Source organism: Carcharhinus amblyrhynchos, chromosome 2, assembly GCF_965287045.1.
Source record: "Carcharhinus amblyrhynchos chromosome 2, sCarAmb.v2.hapA, whole genome shotgun sequence".
NCBI lineage: Eukaryota > Metazoa > Chordata > Chondrichthyes > Carcharhiniformes > Carcharhinidae > Carcharhinus > Carcharhinus amblyrhynchos.
The window spans coordinates 90,896,409-90,905,459 of record NC_137325.1 but is presented as its reverse complement, the minus strand read 5'-3'; positions in this window follow the sequence as shown (position 1 = coordinate 90,905,459).

Here is a 9,051-nt window from a genome sequence, read left to right as displayed (position 1 = left end):
AGCGAGAAAGCCACCCACCTTCGCTCAATGTGCAAATTGTGTGGAGTTTGCACAATCTCCCCGTGTCTGCTTTGGTTTCTTCCCACAGTCCAAAGATGTGGGGGTTAGGTTGATTGGCCATGCTAAATTGACCCTATTGTCAGGGGGATTAGCAAAGTAGGTATGTGAGGTTACGGATATAGGGCCTGGGTGGATTGTGGTCAGTGCAAACTCAATTTGCACTGTACGAATTCTATAATTCTTTAAGTGGAAAGCTGAGTTGAGATCAGTCCTGAGAATGTTGTACTATATCTTACAGCATCAATAACTATGAATATAGTGGTTAGGGCTAAGAATTTAATATTTCCAGTAATAAGAAACTGAGGAGGTAGGTCGAAAGAATGATAGTGTTAGAGAAGGATTTTGTCTTGGTGTTAGATAAGGATATTCTGTTTTGGAACTGAGTCATTTCCTCTGGCGCTTTGCTAATGTAATGGAATTGATGGAAGTGTTGCCATATGGAAAAAAAGTAAATCTAGATGAGTTGTACGTTATACATAAATAACATATAACAAGCATTCAACAAGTGAATGAATGTATTATAAATAAATAACATAACAAGCATTCAATAAGTGAGTATTAATGCTATGATGCAGTAGTGTACATTAAAAATATACTGTACCAGGATATGTTTAAAACTTAAATAATACCAGTAACAAAATTATTACTATCTTTTAATGCACAATTAGTACGTGAGTTAGCTCTAAAACATATTTTAAAATAAGTGCCTGAATGACTGATGAAGGAACAGAAATTGCCTAATGCTCATCATTTAATGGCAATGGGAACAAATATCCAGTTTATGTAAATCTATCAGCAGAGGCACTTTGGTTCACTGGCAACCTAGTAGTGAATAGAGTCATGGAGGTTTACAGCATGGAAACAGGCCCTTAGGTCCAACTTGTCCATGCTGCCCTTTTTTTTAAACTCCTAAGCTAATCCCAATTGCCCACATTTGGCCGATATCCCTCTATACCATCGTACTCACGTAAATATCTAAATGCTTTTTAAAAGACAAAATTGTACCTGCCTCTACTGTGACATCTGGCAGCTTGTTCCAGACACTCACCACCCTGTGTGAAAAAATTGCCCCTCTGGACACTTTTGTATCTCTCCCCTCTCACCTTAAACCTATGCTGTCTAGTTTTAGACTCCCCTACCTTTGGGAAAAGATATTGGCTATCTAGTTGATCTATGCCTCTCATTACTTTAAAGACTTCTATAAGATCTTCCCTCAGCCTCCTCCGCTCCAGAGAAAAAAGTCCTAGTCTATCCAGCATCTCCTTATAACTTAATCCATCAAGTCCTAGCAGTATCCTAGTAAATCCTTTCTGCACTCTTTCTAGTTTAGTAATATCCTTTCTATAACAGGGTGACCAGAACTGCGCACATATTACAAGTGTGGCCTTACGAACGTCTTGTACAACTTCAACAAGACATCTCAACTCCTGTATTCAATGTTCTGACCAATGAAACCAAGCATGCCGAATGCCTTCTTCACCACGCTGTCCACCTGTGACTCCACTTTCAAGGAGCTATGAACACGTACCCCTAGATTTCTTTATTCTGTAACTCTCCCCAACACCTTACCATTAACTGAGTAAGTCCTGTCCTGCGTCAATCTACCAAAATGCATCACCTCGCATTGGTCTAAATTAAACTCCATCTGTCATTCATCAGCCCACTGGCCCAATTGATCAAGATCCCGTTGCAATTGAAGATAACTTTCTTCACTGTCCACTATGCCACCAATCTTAGCATCATCTGCAAACTTACTAACCATGCCTCCTATAGTTTCATCCAAATCATTAATATAAATGACAAATAACAATGGACCCAGCACTGATCCCTGAGGCACACCGCTGGTCACAGGCCTCCAGTTTGAAAAATAATCCTCTACAACCACTCCCTTTTGTGTCACTTTCCTCAAGTAACCTAGAGATGGATTAGGTATTCCAATTTCTCTTGGGTGGGACAGGGTTGATGTGGAGTGATGGGGATAAGCTGGAATACATTTTTTTTAACCGGCAATGGTGTAAATCAGTGTGCTTTCTCTCTGGCATATTCGTACTCATCATCAAATTAGCTCCTAAATCTGATATTTTTCAATGTTCTACATAACCATAATCTACAACAAACTCAGTCCATTTTCTCTTTGAGTTGGTGCAATATTATGTCATGATGGGGAGGAAGTGAAAACTGCTCATGAAATTGAAATTGAAATGTTTTCACATTTCTGAGTGGAGGATGCATTAGTGATTGGTACATTGGTGTGTAGTGATAATCTAGCTACATCCTTGCATTAATTTGAGTTTGATATCAGTTCTTCAATTTCATAAATGCACAAGTTTGAGGATCAAAGCCACAATCATGTCAATTCTTGATCATGCCATGTAATTTTGTTATTGTTCCAGGACTCTCACTATATATGAAGCATAGCAATATTTGCTGTCAATAAATAACTCAAGAGACTTATTTTAACAAAATGCTATTGGGCAAAAACACAAATAAATCAAGAGCGCTGTCCTTTGATATCACTTATCGGATATTAACACATTTGTTCCAAAATATTAGATTCCAAACTTATGACCCCTCCCCTTAGCAAATCTGTAATGACATGCCCCTTTAAATTAAGTATGTGTGCTATAGCACAAGAACTCTATTGTCTATCTTAAATAAACTCTTGAAATTCTCTGAATGTTCACACCCTGCTTGAGCTGTACTTATCTACTCAGTAAATGACTCAAGAGTATGGTTTCCCTTGCCAAAGAATTTGAACGCCTTAAACAGTTAAAAGGAAACTTTGTTCGCAGTTACTTTAAATTAAAAAGTAAATGCTTTATCTAGACAGCATTGTCTGCACAAACGTAAAGCTTGATTTTCTTGTATGGTGCCTGACTGTAGACTGAGATTGTAACATACCAAATAATTTTGTGTTCTGCAGTCAAAAACGTTTCGACAGATGTCAACATTGTCTAAAAGCTCCAGACAGTTGTTTGTCATGTACAAGCAATTATGGCTAACCCTGCTCACCTCTCCTTTAATCCAAAAAGGCTAGACTACATTTTGGGAAAGATTTAGCTAAGTCTGAATGTAAATTCTTTGAACCCCCACTCTCCCCTTAAATTTATTAGCCTGGGGCTGTGTCTGGCGTAAAGTTTTGTGTTTAAAGCACATATCTTTCTGCCAATAGAAAATTAGCTACAGTAACTAATCCAAACTACCGCTTATACATATTTAACTTTTACTGCTTAAAATTATAATTCTCTTCCAATCCAATCACAGTCACAAGCATTCACAACTGAATTTTTTTGGTTTTGTTGAACAGTCCCAGGTAGCAGGAAGAAGCATTGAGATTAAAGTTATAATAAGTCCCTCAAAAAGCTCAGACTGTAAACATTTTATAGAAAATACTGTTCCCTATATTAGCGGGTGAACAGTTAATACTTTTGGTATTTCTGCCACCTCAGTCTGCCACCTCAACAGGGGTATTGACTTATTTAAAATAAACATATTAATATCATATGATATGATATATCAAATTAAGTTTTTATCTACCAATGATCAACAACAATAATTTCTAACTTATATTGCAATGGTTGCATGCATGGAGATGTAAGAGTTTATTGCTGAATCACTTATCATTTATTCAATATTCATTAGTCTTGAGTTTGATGGAGTTCCTATCAATCAAACTGGACTGAAAACTTTTTTGATAATTATTAATTCAAATTACATTAAAAATTGTAGTGCATCGAGAAAGGATTTGATTAAGAATAAAGAATCATTTTTAGGTAATGGCCAGAAATTGACCATGGTAGCTTTGGTCCACATTAACAATAAAAAAAGCATGAAATATAGAATTCCAAAAATTATATTTACCTACGATTTTGTTTTTTGATCTGAGACCTTAAAAAAACTCATACAAATTTTGACAACTTGAATACTTAGTGCTGTTGCAACAAAGGGTTAGTATCCACTGCTGGAATCAGAACAATGTACAGATCTCGAATGTCAGAGAACAAGATTAAATCACAGCATCGCAATTTTTTTTTATCATTCAGAAGGAAGCTATTCAGCCCATCATGTCTGCACCAGCTCTTCAAATGAGCAGTATGACATGATGCCATTTTCCTGCCTTTCCCCTGTACCTTTGCACATTGTCTCTGTTCAACTAATCATCCAATGCCCTCTGAGTGTGTCAATTGAATCTTCCTCCATCATATTTCTAGGCAATGCATTCCAGAACAAACTACTCATATGAAAATGTTTTTCTCAAATCAGATGTACTTTTTTTTAAAGCAAATCACTTTAAATCTGTGCCCTTTCATTCTTAATCCTTTTATGAGCAGGATCAGTTTCTCCTTATCTACTCTGTCCAGCCACTTCATGGTTTTGAACATCTCTAACAACTCTCCTCTTTGACTGAATATAAAGTCAAAATAGTGCAGATGCTAGAATCTGAAACAAAAACAGAAAATGCTTGAAAATGTCAGAATCTTCAACATGTTATTGATGGAGACGATCATCCGCCAAGGCCATCCCCACACCTCACTTCTTGCCTTCAAACAACTTCAAACAGACTGTTGTCCGTAGCAAACTACCCAGCCTTCAGGAGAACAGTGACCACGACAGCACACAACCCTGCCACAGGAATCTCTGCAAGACATGCCAGATCATCAACACGGATGCCATCATCTCACGTGAGAAAACCATCCACCAGGTACACGGTACATACACTTGCAACTAAACCAAGGTTTTCTACCTGATATGCTGCAGGAAAGGATGTCCCGAGGCATGGTACACTGGGGAGACCATGCAGACGCTACAACAATGGATGAATGAACACCACTCGACAATCACTAGGCAAGAGTGTTCTCTTCCTGTTGGGGAACATTTCAGCAGTCATGGGCATTCGGCCTCTGATCTTTGGGTAAGCATTCTCAAAGGCGGCCTTCACGACACACGACAACACAGAGTCGCTGAGCAGAGATTGACAGCCAAGTTCCACACTCATGAGGACAGCCTCAACCAGGATCTTGGGTTTGTGTCACACCATCTGTAACCCTTCCACGACTTGCCTGGGCTTACAAAATCTCACTAACTGTCCTGTCCTGTCAATACACATCTTTTTAACCTGTGCTTAACCCTCTCTCCACTCACGTTGTCTGTACCTTTAAGAATTGATTACCTGTAAAGACTCACATTCCAACCATTATTTTGTAAATTGAGTTTGTTTCTTTATATGCTCTGTTTGAACTGAAATCCCACTCACCTGATGAAGGAGCAATGCTCTGAGAGCCAGTGGCTTGTGCTACCAAATAAACTTGTTGGATTTTAACTTGGTGTTGTGAGACTTCTTACTGCGGCAGTCATTGTCAGACTGCCACTCCATACCCACTAACCTGCATCAAATTTCACCTCTTCTTCTCTGCAAAGAGAACAGTCCTGAGCTATTCAGTCTATTCTAATAACTGAGATTTCTCATTCTGGGAACCATTCCCATAAATTTTTTCTGCACTCTCTGCAATTCATTCACATCCTTCCTATAATGTGGTGCCCAAAACTGTACACAATATTCCACTTGAGGTCTAACTAGTGTCTAAGTTCAGCATAACCACCTTGATTTTGTACTCTGTCCCTTTTAATAGAGCCTGGAGCACTGCATGTTTTCTGAACTGCTGTCTCCACCTGTCCTACTGTCTTCAATGATTGATGCACATATACACCCAAGGCCCTCTGTTCCTTCACCCACTTAAGAATTGTATCCCTTATTTTATATTGTCTGTCCACGTTCTTCATACCAATTGCATCACGTCACATTTCTCTGCATTGTACTTCGTCTGCCAACTATCTGCCCACTCCACCAACATATCTACATTCATTTGAAGTTCGACGCTGTCCCCACTTGTTGTAATGCTTCCAAGCTTTGAGTTGTCCACAAACTTTGAAATTATTCCCTGTACGTCAAGGTTTAAATTAATATATCAGGAAAAGCAAGTGCCCCAATATCAACATTTGCAATCTTCTAGTCTCCTGGCACCTCCCCTAGGTCGAGTGAAGATTGGAAGATTATGGCCAAAACTCCTGCAATTTTCACTCTCACTTCTTTCAATATCCTTGGATGCATCTTAATAGGTTCCAGTACCTTGTTAAAGACAGAAGAAAATCACTAATTTAGTATCTTATCCATGCCCCCTGCCGCCATATGTAAATTCCCTTTTTAGTCTCTAATTGGTCCCAATCCTCCTTTTTCCACTCTTTACCATTTATATACCAAAAAGTCTTTGAGATTTCCCTTTATGTTGACTGCCAGTCTTTTCTCATAGTCCCCATTCACTTCTCTTACATGTTTTTTCACCTCCCCTCTAACTCTTCGGTACTCCTCTTGATTCTCAATTCTACCTATCACCTGTCATAAGCACAGTTTTTATTATTTATCTTTATTTCTATCTCATTTTTTTCAGCCAGGGAGTACTGGATTTGTTTCCCCTGCCTTTATTTTTGAAAGTAGCCCATTGTTCAGCTACAGATTTTCCTGCCAACCTTTCATTCCAGTCTATTCAGCCCAGCTCTCTTGTCCCATTTTGGAGCAATACTGGTTTCCTTAGTCTGAAAAGGAGGAAGATGAGAAAGAAACTTTCAGGGATATGGACTATATCGAGGCAGAATTTCTACAAGGGCTTCCGGATTTCTCATTGTAGCATCAATGAAAGATTGGTGCAAGAGGCTGAAACTTCTAATTTTCTGTGAGTTCTGCCAGATTTATAACAGGAGATTGTGAAATGTCTTGTAGAAATTATTAGTGGCTAACTGGTGACAGTATGCCTGCTTGGGTCCGAGAGGATGTGTTGGAGCAGCTTTGGCATTCAGGAGCCAGGTGAGGACAACTAGCATTCCGTTTTTGCTGGGGTGGTCAAGCTCAACTGGCATACCTTCTTCCCAAATGTTCTTGCCCTACTTTTCAGTTGGGCATAACAGATGGATACAGCATTGCTCTCTCTCTGTAACTGTCTTTTTATCAATTATTGCCTATGCAAACAGCATAGGCAGAGTGAGAGAAGTGTTTCAACATTGAAGTATTAAACAGTTTTGAGTAATGGTAGAATAACTTCGACTTGCGTGATGGCAGAGGAGTGAGGAGGTGAAGGTAGTAACAGTATTGAACTAGCAAGTGAAGACTACGACAGGTGGAGCTAAAGGAGGCATATATATGACCATACAAATTAGGAGCAGGAGTGGTCTCCATCACTCAGTGATATTAAAGCTTGTTTTAATGTGGCCTCAGCTCCACATTCTCTCTACCCACAATAACCTTTGCAGAATTAATTGTTTGCGCTACTCTGGGAGTGTGCAGAGAAGGGTAGTGAATACTGGAGCAAGGTTAATGATCCAGTGATGATAAATATTATTTTTAGAGGCTCACCTTAGCTGCCTTCACAGTCATTGAACTTCTGCTTACTGCAGTCAAGTGCCTAAGGTGATAGGCTCTGCCTTCTCTGCATAGTCCTGCTTAAGTGGATATCTTTTTGCTTCCTGGTAGAAAATAGATGCCCCTCCTTCTGCTGATGTGAAATCACCGAATTGTTATAGTGCAGATGGAGGCCATTTGGTCCACCTGCATCAACTCTCCAAATGAGTATTTCACCCCTAGTGCAGTTCTCTTGCTTTCCAGATTCAACCTCTCAAATCCACATATCTGAAATTTCTCATCCCTAGAACTATTCATATAAACCTCTCCTGTATTCTCCTCATTGCACTCACATCCTTCCTATAGTGTGGTGTCCACAACTGTGCATAATACTCCAGCCGATGTCTAACCAGTGTCTTGTTCAGCATAATTTCCTTGCTCTTGTACTCAATGTCCCTATAAAGCTCAGGATACTGTGTGCTTTATTAAATGTGCTGTCAACCCATCCTGCCACCTCTAATGCCTGGTGCACAGACACACACAGCTCTCTCTGCTCCTTCGCCCCCTTTAAGGTAGTACTCTTTATTTTGTACAGTTACTCCATGTTCTTCCTACATAATATATTACCTTACATTTTTCCACATTGAATTTCATCTGCCACCAACCTGCCCAGACCACCACCTTGTCCATGGTCTTTCGAAGTTCTGTACTCTCCTTCTCATTGTTTCCAAATTTTATATCATCCGCAAATTTTGAAATTATACTCTCTACACCAAAGTCTATGTCTTCATAGATATCAAGAAAAGGCTTCCAATTCTCATCCCTGGGGAAGTACACCATAAGCCTTCCCACAGCCTGAGATTCTTCCAAGGAAAATTACTCTCTGTTTCTTGTCACTCGGCCAATTTTGTATCCATTTTGCTACTGTTCTTTTTATTCCATGAGCTATAACTTTTTCCACAAGTTTGTTCTGTGGCAATGCATCAAGTGCTTTTTGCATGTTCATGTGCACCACTTCAATAGTATTGCCCTCATCAGTCCTCTTTCACCTCTTCAAAAAACTCCAAGTTAGATAATTATGATTTACCCATAATAAATGCATGCTGGAACTCCTTACTTAACCTACATTTATCCATGTGAAATGGGATGCAGGTATCATTGGTTAGGCCAAAATTTATTGCTCATCCTTAATTGACCTTTACAAGCTGGTAGTGAGCTGTTTTATTGAACCATTCCAGTCCGTGTGGTGTAAGTGTGCTTACATTGTTGTTAGGGAAACAGTGGCATACTGATTTTGTGCCTGGACTAGTAATCCAGAAACTGGAGACCTGGGTTCAAATCCCATGATGGCAGATCATGAAATTTGCATTCAATAAAATCTGGAATTAAAATATTTAATGATCGTTCAGATTTTCCTGCTTTTTCTGTCCCAAATTATAGTTTCTAGAAGTTTCGCCACCATTGAAGACAAATTAACAGCTGGGCTTATCCCTGCACCTTTTTTGAACAAGAGAGTAATGTGTGCAATTTTCCAGTCCTCTAGGACAACCCCTGAGTCTACAGAAGACTGAAAAATTATGGCCAGTTTCTACACAATTTCC